Source organism: Dermacentor albipictus, unplaced genomic scaffold (assembly GCF_038994185.2).
Source record: "Dermacentor albipictus isolate Rhodes 1998 colony unplaced genomic scaffold, USDA_Dalb.pri_finalv2 scaffold_25, whole genome shotgun sequence".
NCBI classification, from domain to species: domain Eukaryota; kingdom Metazoa; phylum Arthropoda; class Arachnida; order Ixodida; family Ixodidae; genus Dermacentor; species Dermacentor albipictus.
In genome coordinates, this window is record NW_027225579.1 from 3,995,119 (window position 1) to 4,015,291 (window position 20,173).

General features: G+C 42.8%; 1 protein-coding gene and 1 long non-coding RNA gene across 3 annotated transcripts in view; both read right to left on the bottom strand.

Annotated features, from left to right (window-relative positions):
• The window catches only part of LOC135908433 (frequenin-1-like), an 803,832-nt gene that overhangs the window by 585,121 nt on the left and 198,538 nt on the right, over window positions 1-20,173 (bottom strand). The gene's annotated exons all lie outside the window — the stretch shown is intronic.
• Window positions 330-13,551, bottom strand: LOC135908422 (uncharacterized). 2 transcript variants are annotated; one of them, XR_010566321.2, is made up of 5 exons: window positions 13,114-13,551; window positions 12,015-12,119; window positions 8,990-9,134; window positions 6,026-6,207; window positions 330-526 (listed from the first exon to the last, which is right to left on the bottom strand). It is a non-coding gene; the product is annotated as an uncharacterized lncRNA (long non-coding RNA). The 2 variants fall into 2 exon arrangements; XR_010566322.2 differs by having other exon boundaries at window positions 6,048-6,207; window positions 13,114-13,550.

The following is a 20,173-nucleotide window of genomic DNA, read 5'->3' on the forward strand; positions in this document are numbered from 1 at the left end:
GGCATGGTGGGTGCTGGGTGGCATGGTGGGTGCTGGGTGACATGGTGGGTGACGGGTGGCACGGTGGGTGCTGGGCGGCATGGTGGTTGCTGGGTGGCACGGTGGGTGATGGGTGGCACGGTGGGCACTGGGTTGGATATCATCGTGGGCGCAGGACCTCAAAGGCAAGTTGTGTGGTGAATTGAAGGAGCAGCCATTCCTATTCGGAAGCTCATGACGGACTACCTTTAGGTGTTGTTGAGTCTTGTGAAGTGTACAGTCTGTATATACATGTTGCCAAGATGCGGCTATTTTCATGCCAAAAAGAATCAATCTGTAAAGCACCATACTACGTAGCATATCATCACACTTTATTGAAAAAGCATCACTGGACTTGTACTGTATTTACTTTTCTACTCGCTTGCCCTGGCGTCCTGCTTGTGTAAAACAAAGCTCCAACGGTGCTTTCGCAGGGAAGCAAGGTGGTTCTCCGGATGTGGTGCAGGTGGCATCATTGGATGGTCACTTCTATATTTCTCCAGGCAGTCTAAAAGGAGAGTGCAATAAATATATAAGTTAATTGTTTTTCCAATGATTTCTAGCAATAAGTGAATGAAGAAAATCTGCTCTAATCACTTCAAAAAAAGTTTCAGATAACAAAATGCAGCAAATGTCACACACAAAACATGCTACCCAGGGCGCAAGCCAGCCCAGGTTTATTTGCAGTGAGAATGCATACACATGCATCACATTGTTTTGCAGATTTACATGGAATTTTTGTATGTTTTTTGCCAAAGCCACGTCTCTTCTCATCTGGAGGTTGGCTTAACTGCAAAATTTAGACACATGGGAGCTGTACTCAAAGCCTTATGGGGTGGATATTTGGCTTCTGATTTTGCATAATTTGTCTGCTCTTCGACCACCCAAATTCCTGTCAAATTCGGAGAGCCACAATTTGGCTACACTGTCTCTAACACATGCAGGAGAGCTCCAAGGTGCAAGCTGTCTGGTCTGTCCATTCTATCATTTGTTAGCTTTACTTTTTGCTCGTGCAGTTGGTGAGGAAGTCGTAACTTTAGCATTTGCCATATAGGCATAAAAGATTTCATGTAAAAGCTGTATAATGGCTGGCTTGCAAGCTTTATTTAGCTGCAAATGGTGGCAACTAATGTTTCAAAGTAAAGCTTTTTTTGCCTCTTCTCCCAACATTACGGGCGCTGCAGCTGCTATGGTCTTGTCATGCGTGCCGTTGGATTTCTTGCAACATTACCAGATGGCGCTCACCTCTGCACATCCTGACCGGCGCTGCTGCCCCAGCATTTCACCGTTATAGTGTATTGCACATGCTTTGCTGGTTTTAATTTCTAGGCGAGAAAAATGCAGATGCTGGGCTGTGATAGTGTAAACATTAGAATCGTCCTTAGTCTGAAGAGAACGCTTTGAGCTGGAATCTCAACAGTGTGTTGCCCATGTATGTAGAAGGAGCCCATTAACACGCGCCAGCAAGGCGTGCACTCGACATCGAGGACACCCAGACTTGAAAGAAGTGTCACACAGAACAGGAGCGTCTTCGCTATGCAGTGAAATGTAGTGCAGACCGCGAACTTATGTATACATACAATTACAATACCTAATTGAAGTATGCACAGCCTCATATTTCAATTAAAGTTTAATATTTCTGCCATGATACGGTGTGCCATGTGAGGCAATGACAACGCTCAATTCCCTCTCAGAGATTATGAACAATGACTCGCAACAACGCCTCAAGCAAACACATCTCTCTGTGTGTTCTGTGGACTATGCAGACAAACAGAAGTGGTGCATGCAAGGTAACGCTTAACATCAACTTGCCACTTTCATATTAAACTAAACGCTGAAAAAATTACAAACTTGCTACTAACATCACCGTTAATTATTGTCAATCAAAGCAAACAATGTGTGCTTCGTGTACATCGATTCTCACAGTGCATGGGATCTGCCATTTTTTTTCTACTTTTCAATCTCTATATTGCTACTTTGCTAAGCTAACCTACATCTTAAATGTAAAAAAAGCCTAAAGAAGCATCTTAACGTAATACACAGCAATTTTTCATGCTCGTCTGTTTAAAAAAAAACATATTTCTGTAGGAAATGAAATCTTCGGCAGAGTGTTGATACGACTACAAGAGTACCTAGTACTTCGATCCATAAAACAATTGAATCTTGGCAGAAGAATGCCAGTTACAGTTACACTATACAGTCCTTTCTAATCCAGGCTGGCGGAAAGCGCTGGACGAGAGGCATGAAAATTTTAAGATGCTTTGCGTAGAACAAGATCAGCTATGCAGATCAGAGCGTACATGCCAATAATGTATGAGGTGCTTTCTTTGTGTAGCAGTTCTTTCCTCATTCTTATGCTTAAATAAAATGAGATCACTGAAGGTATGCCGAAAGTGCTGATAGGCCATGTCTTACAAACTTCAATAATCAGAACATCTAAAATCAAGAAAGCGGCTGACAGATGGAATAGCACACTGTGGTATGAAGGTTATAAACATGGATGAGGTGCCTCAGAAAGGCTGGCCAATGTTTCGATAGGAGCTATCTTCGTCAAAAGTGGCCTGGTCAGCCTTGGCATGTTAGTTTTAAAGGACTAGTAGGGTGACGTCACGTGCAGTTGTTGTCAGTGGCAGCTGGTTGTAAAGGGAGAGACTTTAAAGAGAATGGGCGCTGTCGCCTGACGTCTGTAAGCATGGTTCCTAAGACGAGGGCACAAGACCGTGAGAATAGGAAGGCGGCGAGAAAAGAAACGAAAGAAAAGGAGAAAAAAAGAGATGCCAAGAGGCTAAAAAAGAAAGACAAGAAAAAGAAGGGCATGGGAGCGTGTTAAGGAAGTGAGGGGTTAGGGAGCATTCAGGAATGTCATTGGCGGCATGTTTCTGCCGTTTTAGAAGAACTGGTCAGGCGGTCAGTGTGCGAGTAACAGAAAAGACCCCAAAAGACATCAGTTGAAAGAATGACTTGAGTAGCGTAGCAGCAATGCGTTTGGTAATGTTGAAAAAATTAAGATGGCGACAAGGAGTTTGGGATGCAATGCATGTGGTAGCTGGCAGGCAGAGGCATGGTGTTTTAGGGATGTCAGCCTCAGTAGCTCAACGCAGGTGTCGTCACAGTGGTATATAGAGCTGGTGATACCCTGTGTGACTGATGCGCAGAAAAAGGTATCCTGGCATCTGGGATTTTGGATTGTGGTGGTGAGGGTGTTAAAAAAATATGATAGAAAACAGACAAAAGGGAGGAACTGAAAGTGGAATATCAAATAGGAGGGTTACATGAGCAAAAGTGGGCGGAGGCAGGTGTACATGGGAAAAGGGGTCATACAGTTGATATAAACATTAAAACATGAAAGAATATATTAAATTGAATAGTAAGCAGGTAAAAATTAGAAACGGTGGAATAGGTGAGGTTAAGAATTAAGTTTAGCTGGTGGTACAATGTGTTTTGTGCCTTGGTTGATGACATGAGGCTTTCCGATTTAAGTTACAGCTTTAAAGTTTTTAAAGATTCTAAGTTGCCTTGTGTTAAACTGATTTCCATTGGATGTAGGCATTTAAACTTGTGTATGAGGTATGATTCCGTATATTTCCTCTGGCGAGGTGAGCGGAAATTTGTAGCCTATAGAGCCTTGCTTCGTCACATATTACATGTTCATTGAAGTGGCTGGCAACTGCTTTAGGTAAATTGTTTTGTATCTGCGCGATGACCGTTCCGTCTTTCATGAATTTTTTTTCCTGTCTCACCTATGTATTATTTGCTACAAGTGGCACATTCTAGAGAGTAGACAACATTGCTTGATGTGCAGATGAAACTCGAAGTTACCTTGTTTGAGTAATTTGATGCTGTACTTATTACTGCAGTAGTAGATTAAATATGTTTGCATGTAGAGCACCCGGGCAGCCACAGGGACTGGTTCCTAACTTTGTTGTTTTTAGTTTGGCACGTACAAGAATGTCCTTAATATTATAGCGTTGGATCTCAAGACTACTCTGGGCAGGGCAGGAAAAATCTTGTTTCTGGTTGCTGGGGAGAATTGGGTAGTATTTATTGAGGATGTTGTTCATGTTTGGGAGTGTGTTTGAGAATTTAGTAGTAAGAAGAGGCGCTGTTCTTGTGATCCTAGGGTGGGGCTTGAGCACCTCGGCTCAGTCAAGTTTGGTTGCATCGGTGCAGACTTTCTGAAGGGCACTCATTGGGTGGTTCCCGTTTTATAGGGTTTCTTTAAGGTGATCAAGTCTATCTATGTAGTCTTGGTTTTCAACACACATGTGACGTAGCCATGTACTTGGCCTTTAAATATGCCTTCTTTGCAATGTGGCTTGATGGTGGCTTGTATATTCTAGGTACTGTTGTTTGTCAAAAGGTTTCCATACAGCATTGTCATTAGTGTCCCAGTGTCAATGTATATTGTTGTGTCCAGAAAGTTTATGCGCTCCATTGAAGATTTTGGTGTGAATTTTATTGTTGGGTGAAAAGAATTCAGAAATCCTACATATTTATCTAGGCTGTCTTGACCATGTCACCATATTATGAATATGTCGTCTATGTATCGTAGGTATGTGTGGGGCCTGTCAGTGCAGCGCAATAGAAAGTCTGTAGAATCACCATAAATATGTTAGCATAAATATGTTTTCCCATGTACATCTGTTTCCGCCCGCTTTTGCTCATGCCACCCTCTTATTTGTTATTCCAGTTTCAGTTCACCCCCATATTTGTCTGTTCTTTATTATATTTTTTCGAAACACCCTCACCAACATATTCCAAAGTCCCAGGCACCAGGATACCTTCTTCGGTGCCTCAGCCACACAGGGTATCGCCACTTCTGCATACCGCTGTGACGACACCTACATTGAGCTACTGGGACTAACGTCCCTAGAAAGACCATGCCGCTGCCTTCCAGCTACCCTATACACTGCGTTCCGGACTCCTTACTGCCATCTTAACTCCTTCTAAATTATCCGACGCATTGCTGCTATGCTACTCAAGTCATTCTTTCAACTAATGTCTTTTCGGGTTGTTTTTGTTACTCGAGCACTGACCGCCTCACCGGCTCCTTTAAAGCCACAAGAACATGCTGCCAAAGACACCCCTGAATGCTCCCTAACCTCTTGCTTCCCCAACACCTTCCTTTGCCCTTCTTTTTCTTTTCTTGTTCTTTCTTTCCCTCTTGGTGTCTCTTTTTTTCTCCTTTTCTCCCCGCATTCCCACTCCCACTATTGTTCCTACCCTACTAAAAAATCCTATTTGTTTTCAAACGGGTTTCATCAAATAGGGTTATGGAACGGGACCCCGTTTGATCCTGTTCAGTCCTGACCTGTTTAAATCCCGTTTATTCCCGTTTAAACCTGACCCGTTTAAATCCTGTTTAAACCTGACCCGTTTAAATCCTGTTTAATCCTGACCCGTTTGAATCCTGTTTAATCCTGACCCGTTTAATCCCGTCCTATCTAACCCAGACCTGTTTGGCCCTGTTCAGACCTATTTTTTGCTACATCCATACCAGGTCCTTTCAGAATGGATTGATGTTGCTTAATATAATGTACTCTTTACACCTATTTTGTACACTTGTGTATTTGCGATCAGCATTGAAGAGAAGTAGATCTGCATTAGGTTCGCAACAAGAATGCCACTTTCATATGTAGGTTTGCCTGGTACATTGCTTGATACGAAGATGAACACAATTTTCGGCATAAATTGATTAGCACTACCAACACTGATGTGATACATCATGAACAAGTTTTGTATGACCCACGAGTACGTTCTCTATGTATGACCTACAAGAAAATGCACCCTGAAGAAGATTGTACCTCATTTTCATATTTACTACAAGTATGCAAATGTAATTCTTGCAAGTTTAGTATATGTTCGATTACTTGTACTCGTCTTAATGCAGTGCTTTTTGCTGTAATGGTTTGTTCACAAATCCACAGTAAAGCGTAATTTTGGGGTGAAAAATGTCAGGCAAAGTATTGGCATGTACTTGTAAGTGAAAAAGACAAGTATACTTTACGTAGGTATTTCTGTACACCCACTTGAGCTTTCATTAAGCCTGAAGTCCTCCGGCTTAAATAAAAGCATGTCATAAATGTCCCAAGCACTGTTTATTGGACCTTCTAATGGTATTTCGATGCATCCAGTCTGCCGAGAGAAGACCGCTGGAGTGGGTTGCTTGGGTGAGAGCGAGCAGGGCACCTGAAAAAGTAAAGCCAATAATTTATCTTGACTCATGCAACAGGTTAGCACATAGGCAAATTTGCCTATGTTCTCACAGATAAGAAAGGTTCAGCATTCCGGTCATAAAAGATAATGAATAAATCTTATTGAAAAATATGTGGTTTCATGCACTGCCGATGTTTCAAGGGAACATGGATTACTGTGGGAGAATAAGCTGTCATAATTAGCAGGCGATTGAAGCAAGTCTTATAGGAAAAAGATGGACACATCGTTTGATTAACAATAACTACTAGTATTGAAGCAACAGAATACAAACATGAAATACTTTTAAAAACAACACCGACAGGTTGAGATAATAAATTATTCAGAAACTAAACCCTTCTGCCAGCAAAATACCGCAGTGTACTGGCTTTGACATTGCGCTGCTCAGGCAGAGGGCATGGGATTGAATCCTGGCCACAATGGCTGCATTTAGATGGCAGGGAAATGCCAAAACCCCTATGTAAGCTCTATTGGGTACACGTTAAAGGAGACTAGGGATCCCACCAACTTCAAGTTATAAAAACCGGGGTAAATTTCGAGATAAGCAAACTCACAAAAGTAGAAGGCCCTGGCCATGCGAAGACCATATAAAGCCTTTTAAGGTAGGTGCCAGCAGCCGCTAAATTTCTTGCAATAGCGAAACATAGCAGAAGCGGTATTTTGGCGTAGATCACTTTTGCAAGGTATTTAACAATTTGACACCCGACATGTTGTGCATCTATGGGCAACAGCAATTCTGGCATAGATCATAGCAAACACTGTTGCAACTAGGTATACATAGACACATAGGTATAGGTACAGTCGCCGACTGATTTTCCGGACATGATTACTCGGTCTGCTTCACAGCATCGCCATTCTCCCCATGGACCATAATGTATAACAACTTCCAAAAATTCGGACGCCTTGCAACCTCTCGTCTGATTTTTCGGACAATCCTTGAGCCAACTTGATCGAGAGGACCATGCACCGACTCTGACCGTTGCATGGTTCTACTTGCTGAACGCCATTTTTGTTTTGAACGGAGCCTCCTTGCTGCCCCACGAAGTGGCGCTACTGCAAATCCCTGCTCATCATCATCGTTTCTGCCTGGTTTGTAGCTACAGCAGTTCCGGTCTCAGCTTAGTATGCAATGTCAAGACAATCCAGCAGCTGATTTGTTTGTTTCTTCGTGCACGACGCTGCAAGTAGGCCAGGTTTTTTGTTTGTGCAACTGATGTCGGCGTGACGATGTTTGACGAAGCAAGATGGGCCAATTCATTTCACTAATATTTAGAATAGCTACCTGTAAGCACCACCTACCTTTCAACAACGTTTGCAAAGCAAAAACCTCATCCTGAAAATCTGCACATGAAGAAATCGGCAGCATCATCAGCGTGGGGCCTCAAGATAATTCGGCAAGCCAAGAAATTACTGACAGCATGAGTGCAATCATGCCAACAGGAAATCAGTGGCTGAATAATGCACCTTCTACCACTTGGTAGACAGTGCATTTTCGCAAGGCCCTAACTATGGCAGATCATTGTTCAGGAGTTCCCAAATGCACAACTCTATGCCATTTTCATGCTGACTCTAGGGAAGCACCTCTGCACAGTTGCAAGAAAAAAAGCTAGATGCCCCAAGAGAAATGAGCCCACTCAAGCCATGGAAGTTATGTTTACCTTGTCTTCCTACAACTACTCTAAACCTAGGACTGCTGTTTTGCACAAGGGAACAAACGTCAACATTGGTGCCTCGCCCAACACAAGTGGTCTGCGCCGTAGAAGGTGCCATCAGTCAGCCCACAGATGAGGCCCACACCAGTGCTGTCAGTGTGCTGTACAAATTGCAGAAGCACAGCCTACAAGCTTGTCTGCCTTAGTGTGATCGCAATAATGAACGAAAACCAACGAATCAAGTTTGTTTCGTGCTGAGAACAGTTGCCTCATGCTGGATTTTCCTACAATTCTTTCTAAGCACAGATAATGCTTGGTTTGTTGTGTAGGCATGTAAATAATGAAAAAGCCTGCATCACTATCTCTGAAAAAAAAATCATGTAAGAAAGCACGTACAGTACACAGGTGCAGTGTCTATCACATACCATTTCGTGCAGTAGAGGCTGCATCGGATAAACCGGCCAATGTATAAATGACTGGCAGCGTGACCAAGCAAACTTGATGCGTGGGTCAGTTAGCAGTGGTAGTGCACTACTCTCGGTGCACATGCACCTATGTTTGAAAGCTGCTTGATCGTGACAGAATTTAAAGACAAAAGCGCTGGAGAGATATCTGAGGCTTTTCTTATATGTATGACGAGGAACCTAGCACTAGCTCCCCATGCAGAGAATTACTAGGCAGTGAGACTGCTTCATATCAATGTAAAACAAGTGTCACACTCACCATGTGATGCGTCCTTTTTGTTTCTGTGCAAACAATATGTATTCAGATCTATTCTCCCCCCTTTCACCTTTTGCACAATATTACTGTGCGAGCTATAATACTGAACTGTTAGTAGCACTCTGTCCTGTTGCCTCCTTTCTTTCCTTGTGAATTGCGTGCTAAATACGGCTTTTTTTAGTGAAAGAGCACTAGTTTAACGCATAAACTAGCGCCATGGCACTTTGCAATAAAGGACTGTTGTAATTCTCTAAAAATATGTCCATGCAGAACAGTGTCAAAAGAACGCCTTAAAGAAAGAACATGAGTGTATCTATCATAAAGACCAATCCTTGTCTTTTTTCCTTAACATAATTTTCAATACCGATATTAAAGTACAAGCTCACCATATTATATCACCTTGTCAATGAAGCAAGGCACAATGGCGCCCAACTGTCGCGGGACCAACTTGGATGTGGAGATCAGCGCAGATCAGCAACATAGCATGGTCTGCTTACACTCCTTCTCCAGGTCCAGCCATACCTATAGCAGCTATAAAACAAGTGAGCTTAGAATCACAAGCGAAACAATATAAAAAGTGACGCTGAACAAAGCAACTTTCGTTAGGCATAAATAGGATCGAAATGCTGACATTATGCACATAAGTAACTTCACTTTGAGCAACAAAACATCCAATTTAAGAAAGATATGTATGAGCTATCTATGTGAGAAAGATCAATCAAACGCCCTCTATTTGCTATAGCCCTCCCCTTATGCATGGATGTCTCCCTGACTGAGTGAGCTGGGCTGATCTCAGGTATAGTGTAATTAAAGGGTGTCACTTGGTGGGCCAATCCCGATACCATTGCATGACTTGTGCAATAATTTTAATGTGTATTGTAATGCTGGCCATCCTGCAGGCACTGCAACATTATAGCACCCATAAGGCTAATGGTATTACCTGATAAGGTTAACTAATAAGTGTCCCCAGAAGCATAACTCGGCATGTATACTCGGAGGCCATTATTATAAGAGAAGCAATAGCAGAGGTGAAGCTTTATCTTGTGCCATATGCAAAATGGCCGAGCACGCCCAGCTTTTGGTTACATTCTCACTTGTGACCACTGCAACAGGCTGACTAACATGCGTAACCAGCAGTTTGTAGGACCACATTTTCATAACCTGCCATTTTTTTTACATCTGAAGAGATCAGCCTCAAGCTCCATGCTGCGCTGCACTCAAGAAGCATTATAAACTGGCAACATTTAAATGCTATGCTGCATGGTTTGTTGCATGCTTTAGGAATTTACTTATTTATTATACACATAGCTCATAGGCTCCAGTTGGAGAATTGCATGCGGTGGCAAGAAAACAAATTCTCAACTAACAAGGAGAACATTCAACAAAACAAGTCAGACCAAAGAAAAAAAAAATAACATACTCTCATAATGAGACTATGTATCTGGCAGCTAGCTTATAAAAAAAGACAATTAACCCGCCGTGGTTGCTCAGTGGCTATGGTGTCGGGCTGCTGAGCACGAGGTCGCGGGATCGAATCCGGGCCACGGTGGCCGCATTCCGATGGGGGCGAAATGCGAAAACACCCGTGTACTTAGATTTAGGTGCACGGTAAAGAACCCCAGGTGGTCAAAATTTCCGGAGTCCTCCACTACGGCGTGCCTCATAATCAGAAAGTGGTTTTGGCATGTAAAACCCCAAATATTATTATAAAAAGACAATTAGGAATATTTTACTACTGGTAGCGCTTTAGGGGATGGAATGTAGAATTCCAAGCATCATACACTTTTAAGCCACCTTTCGTGGCTTTTTGTTTTGAAGTTGTTTGTTTGAAGTGTTTTGTTACAGTAATGTAACACAATAATGGAATGCACAACAGTGAATACTTAGAAAAATGTAATTAAGAACATGGAGTCTATGTGGGCACAGATGTTAGAATTCTACATGAAAGCACAATAATAAAGGTGGGCAGAGCATTTATGCTTTTGTCGGGCAACCTACAGCAAGACATACAGGTAAAAGGATATGCATGCCTCACAACACAGTCCCTAAAAATATATGTCACAATACAGTGAGTAGGTATATCATGCTTATCTACAATAGCCCCTAATTATATTTACCTCAGAGGGGGCTACCTATGTAACTTGATCAAACTGAAGGTGGGCCAAATTCTAAATATACGATTCAAGTAGACAGAAAATGGACGTTATGAATATGGCATCTACAGCAAAAGTGTTGTACATTATCGTTGTACATTATGTCATACCTGCCAACCTGTGAACATAATATTTTGTAAAAATGCTGCAGACACTAAATTCTTTGTCGGGGACATAGCACACATTATTTTAAAGCTTGCTCTCAGCACCCGCATTGTTGCATACTCACACACATTATTAATAAAGGGAAAATCGCACATCCACCCACTCGCAGCAATTGCTACAAAAGAAACCCGTACGGATTCCTCGAAAGGAAAGCCTCACAGTTGAAAAAAAGAAACCGTCCAGGTCCGGGACCACTGTCTTTCCGGGACAGCCGCTTTACAATCTAAGATAACCAGGCGGCTAGCAGATGGCCGGGCGAATTCGAATTTGTCGACAACATGAAGCAAAGGCAAGGGTCTGACGTAATAGTTCTGCGGAAACGCGTAAGGTGTAGAGAGGTAATTAATAAAGGGGAAAAAATATTACGTCAAACCCTTGCCTTTGCTTCGCGTTGTCAACTAATTCGACTTCGCCCTGCCATGTGCTAGCCACCTGGTTATCTCAGATGGTAGAGTGGCTGCATCGGAAAGGTGGTAGTCCGGGGTTCGAGTCCCGGACCAGGACGACTTTTTCTTCAACTGTGCGGCTTTCCTTTGTAGCAAATGCTATGAGCGGGCGGATGTCTGATTTTCCCTTCAATAATTACTTCTCTCCACCTCGTGTGTTTGCGCAGAACTATTACGTCACACACACATTATCAACCATTATTTAACTTGTAGTGCAGCACAAAAAGCAGCAGCGAACTTGAAACCAGTAACTGACAACTTTGTTTTCTTTTTTTAGATTACAGAGCTTTTTCAGCGTGTTTGCTGCTGCCGCTTTACGCTGCTCCATGAATTTATCTGACCAAACTTCCCTAAAGCAAGTGCCCCTCTGATGTTCTCGTTAGAGATATTGCATCGCTAATAATAAACCAGTACCATTACAATTTATTTTTTACATGCATTTTAACAATGTCATGCCCTTAATCTCTCAACAGCTTTAAAACATCTTAACCAACACAACTTCATTGTCTTTCTAAAGTGACATTCATAAAATTGTAAAATGAGCCCACATTTGTAAACCCACGAAAAATTCAGGAGAGTTTCCAAACATGGATGATACCAACAAAATCTGCAGCTCGTGTAAGTGGCAGCAACTGCTTTGCACGCACCTTGTCACAGCATGCTCATCAGGTACTTTGCCGTGCTGTTGAGGCTGCAGAAGTGCCGCAGGTGCATATGTGGAGGTGCCTCTGGTTCACAAAATCTTGTCATCCCTAAACAATAATAAATGCCTAATTTATTGTAATCCCTGCAACCAACTGCAAACTTGTGATATAAAAAGATCACGTCATATTTTGAAAAAAAGTCTCATACAACCAGTTACATGAAGCTGCAACTGGTTGTGCAAATATCTGACCGTAACATCACAGGCGGTTAAATAACACGTAAATCGAACTGTAGCAAACATGAATCTACTATGAAAAGGTTCACACAAACGTACAGCTGTATAACGTGAAATGTGAGTTGTACTATCAAAAAATTCCTTAGGACATGAAAAGCGTTCCAAAACCTAATTTGTTTATGCGGCGCAACAAAGCACTGCTCCCAAAGGACGATGCGCTCAAAATTTCAACAGACCACCTCTTTTTCTGGAGAGACAATACAGAAAAGAGAAAGATTTTTCGATTAAAAAGAAACATTGCTTTTGTAATTTCGGCTTCTCTGCAAGATCGGAACCCTTTACAAGTACACGAAAACACACAGAACACTAATACACGTCATCTGACGACACTCTATAAACAGACGAATTTCCATACAAGCTGAAAATCTGGCCATGCGTCGACGAAGAAATCGGGTGCTATCTCGCGCAGCTGTTAGCTGTGAAGACGACACATCGACGTACTACTTCTGGAAATGCCTATACCATTTCTCAATGAAAAATTATGTACACAAACAGTAACTTTCTTTGCTTGAATTTTTGTGCCCATTTAGATCAAAGAACCACCCGCGCTAGCGTGCTTCATAGGTGAAAGTAAATAAACCACAGATAGAGCTGTTGGTAACATGAATACGTTTTAGGGCAATTTCCATGGAACTTTTTGCTAAATGTGCACTGCGACATGAAGAACAACCATTTGAAAAGCACATTTATAATTCTTGCTGCTTTACTCATTCGGATTCGGTTGTTGTACGGATCTTGAGATACGTACAAGAACGCACACTTCACGAACCAGAGACAGGAAGAATGCGCGCAAGCGCCGGACTTACCTTTCTAGGCGTACTCGGAAAACGCTCCTTTTAGCGTCACAGGTGCCGCGGCATCGACTGCACCAACGGTCCTTCCGGCGCACACACTGTTGAATTGCGGATCAACTACAGGACGTAAGAGCACAATTTTCACCAAATTCTTCCGTACAGTGTGATACGATGCGAGAGTGCCAGAGGAGGAGATCCTTTTCGTGAGCCCGGAACAAAGAAAGTGGCGAAGGCTCATACCTTCGACATCGGCGCACCACACGAAGGATACTGCGGGCTACATTACGCGGTCCCAGGGGTTTTGTGATTCTCAATGAATACAAAATGCACCACAATTACTCTCGGCACAGCGTACACACGATTAAACAACTGCATCGGACGGCGTCAATGCAGCGCGCACTCACATGTAGCTAAGGCTGAAGACGGCAAAATAATATCACCTGTAACTTTACCGGCGCTACCTGTGCTGCCATCTGTAGGCCGCCACCGAAAGCGACCGTGCTTTCGGTGATCTCATGGATGGTGACGGCGTTGTATTTCGATGTTATGCGAGTCGTACAGCGTCTTGTACGACGTGTTTCAGCAACGTTGCTTTTAATAGAGAGGACAGCAATGTGCGTATACGCCGTATAGACGTCCCACCCACTTGAATAACACAACAGGAAATTTTCAGTCTGTCGTATTTTGGGACGTTGTGACTGTCGTTCTGTTCTCTGTAGTGTGACGTCTTGTAGTCGAAAATTCTGTAGCTTCTGATCAATATATTTGATTAAAAATTGACAGAGACCTCTTTAAGGTTAAGAAAAATTATTAATACAAAAAAAAAGAAAGTAGAAAAAAAAAGTTTTCGCACAGGATTTGAACTGCGGACCTCACGATTCCGAGGCAAGCATCTTACCACCGCACCACGCCGAACACGCCCACACCTCGACTAGGTTAGCAATATAAATCTCTCTCTGGGTTGCTGTTTACATTTTAAAAGCCAAGATGCGCTTTCACTTCACCGGTCGCGTCAACTGCCGCATCTCTATATGCGCAAAAGTGTTGTTACCATCGACAGGTACATCGTGGAATGCTAGAACATCAATTTTGCTGTAACGATATCCATATTTAATAAGAAATTCAGAAATAGACAACGGTGACCGGGGACACTGAAGGTTTTTACTGCTAATTTCGACACTTGTCTCTTGCTCTTTACACTTTTGAGCTCGCATATAATTCGTGCGTTCAATGCAAAATAGCTACATAAACACTCGTGGGTGAGTCTTGATCCGGACAGTATACTGGCTTCTCACGGCAGCGCTGTACCAGATTAATGAGACCCGAGCGAGAAAGCTTTTCACGCAACTTTGTGGAACAATCCAAAACTTCTTTTCCGCTTCGCATAAGCTTGTGCAATATTTCTGGGAAATTAACTAATGTGTCAGTGTAACCGCACATGTAAGTCCACAGGACTGTGTGCCCCATCTTACCAAATAAAACAAAGCGGATACGCAGCCATTCCCGCAGATGGTATGATTTTGATCAGCGGCCGATTTTGAGGAGGCCGGTAGCGCGTTGCTGGTGCCGCGTCGTCACGGCACAATTATAACAATTGGCCACGTCGACTTTAATACCGGTGTCGGTGCTATCAGTATTGCCGGCTTCAGAGAAGCACGATTGAATACCGCGCAAGAGAAAAGTGCAGTGTACACCACCGATGCGAAGCTGACATTTTAAAGGGCCGCGACGGAAAGTGCTTCTGTTGCGACTTCAGAACTCTTGGCCGTCGCGACCGAATGTTTCTGTTGCGACGTCAGAATTGCTGTCGTAACGTCAGAAATGTCTGTCGCAGCTACAGAAACGTTAGGAACTTCTGTCGTACAACAGAAATTTCTGTATTTGCAGCAGGAATTCCTGTTGTCTTTTTCAATCTGGGCAGGACCGGGAATCGGTTTGAAATTCGCAGCTAGCATATCGCAGTTTGGTCTGTGAATGTTCCGAGGTGTTCACGCAATTTCTGTAGAGCTTGATAATGGCCCAATTTAGCACTAGGGGTTAAATTGTCAGGATGTCGAACAATAAAAAAGCTCCTCCCCAGTTATATTCAAGCATTAAACTGGTATGCATGATGCCATCCAGTATAGTTGCCACAAAGCTCCAGATTAAACCAGCTTTTGTGACAAACAGGCGACCCTATATGGTGCCACTGCGTCCAGTATAAGCCAGTTTAGTTGCAAACAGGGCTCCTGTTAAGACCCATTTCTGCGTGAACTGGTCATGCCTATACCTGCTTGCATGCCAAACGGGACCCCGTTCAGACCTGTTCGTGTGTGAACTGGTCCTGTTTATACCTCTTTGAATGCCAAACGGGACCCCGTTCAGACCTGTTCGCGTGTAAACTGGTCCAGTTTATACCTGTTTGAATGTCAAACGGGACCCCGTTCAGACCTGTTCGTGTGTAAACTGGTCCAGTTTATACCTGTTTGGATGCCAAACGGGACCCCGTTCAAACCTGTTCATGTGTAAACTGGTCCTGTTTATACCTGTTTGTTGCTAAACAGGTCCCTGTTAGAACCAGTTTAAACCTGTATAACCCAGTTTGAATTTAAATAGGATTTTCCAATAGGGTACGTCTTAGGAATCATGCTTACAGACATCAGGTGACCGCGCTCATTCTCCTTCAAGTCTCTCCCTTTACAACCAGCCACTCCCGACAACTGCATGTGACGTCACTCTACTAACACTTTAAAACTAACATGCCGAGGATGACGAGGCAGCCTTTGAGAAGATAGGTCCTCCTAACGAAACATTGGCCACCCTTTCTGAGGCACTTTATCCCTGTTTATAACTTTTACATCCCAATAATCAGAAAAGTGTTTTGAAATTGCATGGTTGTGAACGCTGCAGATTGTAAAGCAGCACATCAGGTGACCACAGTCAACACTTTGGAAGGCGGTGGTTTAAAAAGCTTCTTTAGGCCATACAATTTGCCAAGCTGTGTCGGAACCCAATTTTCTTGAGAAGCATTATTTCAAAAAAGTGAAATGAAAGCTGCAGCGTGAAAAGCTACAATAACGCATGCCAAGTCTACATTAGAAATTTCAAAGACAATGAGGTGCTTAAATGTTCACTTCTGTTAAGACAATGAGCAGCAGGTGAATGCAAGCTATCGAGGTCCTGTCAAAATTAACCGCTCGTGTAGCCACCCGACTTTTTTGATTGTTTTTAATTGAAACTGATTATGGGGGAAACTTTGTGGACGGTTTTCGCTGGAAACCCATATCCCAAAATTATCTTGTGCTGCTTTTCATACCCTCACAGACATTTAAATTGTGTGTCGAGACAGTGCATATACAGCAGAAGAAAAAGATATAATATATAGGCACTTGCCTCATTCTTGCTTTGGCATTTCTTGTCGCTCTGTATACATCATGTAATGCTAACTCATTCAGATAACTTGTAGATATGCAGTTATATTTCTTAAATGAGGTGACAGTTGACTTACTCTTCAAAGCAGCCACTTTCTCCGAGAGGTGTTGCCAGAAGCTTCCCAGATGCGCGGCACATTGTCCGGCAGGCCTGTCCAGTCAGGCTGCTTTCACCTGCTTGCACTGGTGTCCACAGGTGCCATGCCACCTCTAATGGGCACTTTCCGTCGGAAGCAGACTTGAATATGTAATGCCACTTGTTGAGTGGCATCACAAATCCCACACCAATCTGTACCTGCAATAGATATGAAGTGTTTTTTTCCTGAGCAGTATTCTTGACACTAAAACGCACTTGTATAAAACAATATGATATAGGTTAATTAGGTCCGTCAATTTCTGATGCAACTCTATAATTTCCAATTTCTGCCCCTCGAACAAGTTTTAAAAAAACTGGGGTTAAACCCAACCTCACCAAGAAATTCATTTTTGTGTAAAGGATTAAACTAATAAAATTTTCCCATTTTAAGGGCAGCAAACACTCAAATTTCGTACAGTCTAACCTTGCAATAATACAATTAATAGAGAAAGCGAAACAATTGATTCAAATAGGTGCACCACCATGCAGAGAACAGTGCAAGAACGAGTGACGTCAAGGCCTCCAAGATTGCACTGTCACACGGAGAATAGTGCAGCACATGTTACCTAGAGACCTACGCGTGCCAGTCTCCAAAATCCACCACCATCACACACTACATGGCCTTGTTCTAAAGAACACTGGAGACATGCCTTGAAAGTATGATTACCCTTGCATGGTTGAAAACAAGTGAATTCCCTTGTGGGCTCTGAAAACCACACGCACCACTCACTCATCTCAGCAGTTATATTTTCGTCATGACTAAACTGCAGCGACGAATGCGCCAAGTCCCGTCACAACTTCAAACTTCAGAACTCGGTGTGCACGCTCCTTTTACTGCGACCAGGTTCGAAATGTTTGTTGTAATAGTACAGCGCTAGTACAGCGGCAGCGGAATTCTCTTTAGGGACAATTGCACCTTCTACATCTTTTTGTAGGTTTTTGCGCAATATGTGCGTTGCTGTTTTTTGTCATTAAGCCCTTGAGTTGATGTCTAGCGCCCGTTCAGACTGTGTCTCTTTGTGTGTGTGTGTGTGTGTGTGCCCTTGCACTTGTCATGATGTCCAAGTGCAGCTACCACCAACTAGAACTAACTTTTGCATTAATCAGAAGTACATATTAGCACGCTTTATAAAAAGCCAAAGGATTAGCACTATGCTGACCGGGAATGAGAAATGGTAAGAATATTCTGGCTGAAAACAACATTTCATGTTTATCAACACTGACGGGCAAGTAATTAAGAAAGTTGGTGTACGTTAATGTTTACCTTTTGAGTGATACAAGCGACCGAAAGAAGACAACAAGACACAAAAGCTACCAATTCAACATTAATTTTGATGCAAAAATTAAAGATATGTATACTGCGTGTGCCCTTGCACTGCACAAGCGATCTTTTAAGACAAAGGGCACAAGTTGCAATACAAATGTACAAAATCATGATAAACAGTACTTGCATAAAAATAGAACAAATAAGCACAGAGTGATCACTATTCCGTGTCATTTATAGAGTATTCCTCTTTGTAATGCAATCATAATGAGCACTGGCTTACAGATGTCCCTCTTTTTTAAATGGTATGCCTCAGTGATAATGTTGATCAATCGGTTGCCTTAAGTAAACAAAAGAGATGAACAATCTAAATCTGGCGTACATCACCAGTTGTGTCAATACATTGTCAAGTGGGACGAGCATGCTTGTCCCTTGAGTGAATACTGATGCTCTCCTGGGCACATGCTTATACACCGGCCAGTCTGCCCCATGTACAAGACCGTCCATTCTTAGTACGAAGATGGTGCAGAGTGGCCGAACTCTGCGGATTGCCAGCGCGCATGACATGGCTGTGCAACGGAGCTAAGCGGCGCAGGCGCACAGGGGCTTAGAGGTGGGACTTCATGTCGTGTGTCATCCGCTAAAGCATGGCATGCTCCCGCACTTTAGCAGATGACACGAAGCTCCACATCCCCCCTGCGCCATGCACGCTGGCACTCCGCAGGGCGTGGTCACGCCGAGTCGTGTTCGTGCCAAGAGTTGAGGACCCTGTACATTTGACCAAACATACACATGAACAGAGGCATAGACTACACTGCTAATGACGGACACAAGACATATTTAGTGGTAATTTATACAAATCTCCCTTGCCTGGACGCCTTTCTCAATGCGCTTGTGGAATGCTATGCACACATATTTCGAGCAAAAAAATAAAGTAGGTATGCAGCACAGTCCACAAGTGAACTGAGAAAAGCGAGCAGGCAAGCGAGGTACGCTTGGTTAAACATACCACGAAATATGTCTAGTGCGTGTTAGAGGCAGTGTACTGCATTCCAATGTTAGGAAGCTGACAGGCCAGGAACTAAATATGTACCAAAGAAATCACCACATTTTACTGAGAAGACCGGCATGCTCGTCTGACTTGGCCGTGCATTGCCGCGATAGGGCTTTAGGCCAGATTAAATTAGTTTATCTGTTTCCACCGAGGATGAAAAATTGACAAGAGAAGTCAGAGAGGCATACCACAAGACGTGTGAGCAAGCCCTCATTATGAATGCATGAAAAAAGGCGTCCTTTGTAGATGACAAGGGATAGAAATTAGTCTGACTATTCACCTTTTTTTACGCAAATACTGTTTATTGTGATTTTTTTGCCTTTGTATTACAACTCACATTTTCCTTCTGAAGGAACTTGTGCACAATATAAGCACACACTCAGTGTTATTTTTATTCCTTCTATCAAAATATTCAGTCATCACTGGTCATGTTGTATGGTCTCCCTTCCTTCGCTGTGTAAATTTTGTCTTCAAGAGTTATATGAACTGACTGGCAAACTCAAGACGACACTACAAATTTCACCTAGAGGATACGGCTGGTTCTCAGAAAATGCACAAATACGGCGACAGGTGTCTGTTGGAACACCGTAGCAATAATGGGTGGAAGCTACCTTTGACATTGCTGCAATACATCAGTTGTCACATGGCTACAACCCTTAAGAAACAACAGAAATGTAAGTGCACAGCAAAAACAAGCAGGTTCATCAACCACAAATTTGACTTCAGCAGCCAGAACAGGCAGTTTCATGTAGCTAAAGCATTAGCTAATATGTGGAAAATACAAGCACAACCACCCTTAGCTTGAGATACCTGTATACCAACATAAAACCATGAGTTGCAGTGCACATGATGCTTGTTCGTGACACTAGTATTTTGTGAAAAATACTTTTTGGATTACGTACAATGCTTTCAATTCATTTGCCCAGTAATCAAAGGCTTTTGACAGCATTACACTTTGCACTTGCTAGTTGAAAATATTCTCACCTGAACAGCACCAAGCAGAATAAATAGAAAACTGCCCACTGTGCTATCCAAATATGTGGAGAGACACAAAGTAATAGAATTATTTCTGGACAGCTGTAGACTTAGAGCTTGTTGGCTGATAATCACTATTAAAATTACACCACTGCCAAGCAAATGTTCTGTGTGGTGCTGTTGAAATCAAGTTCACTTGATGAGCAACATAGCAATAACCAGCAAATGCTTTA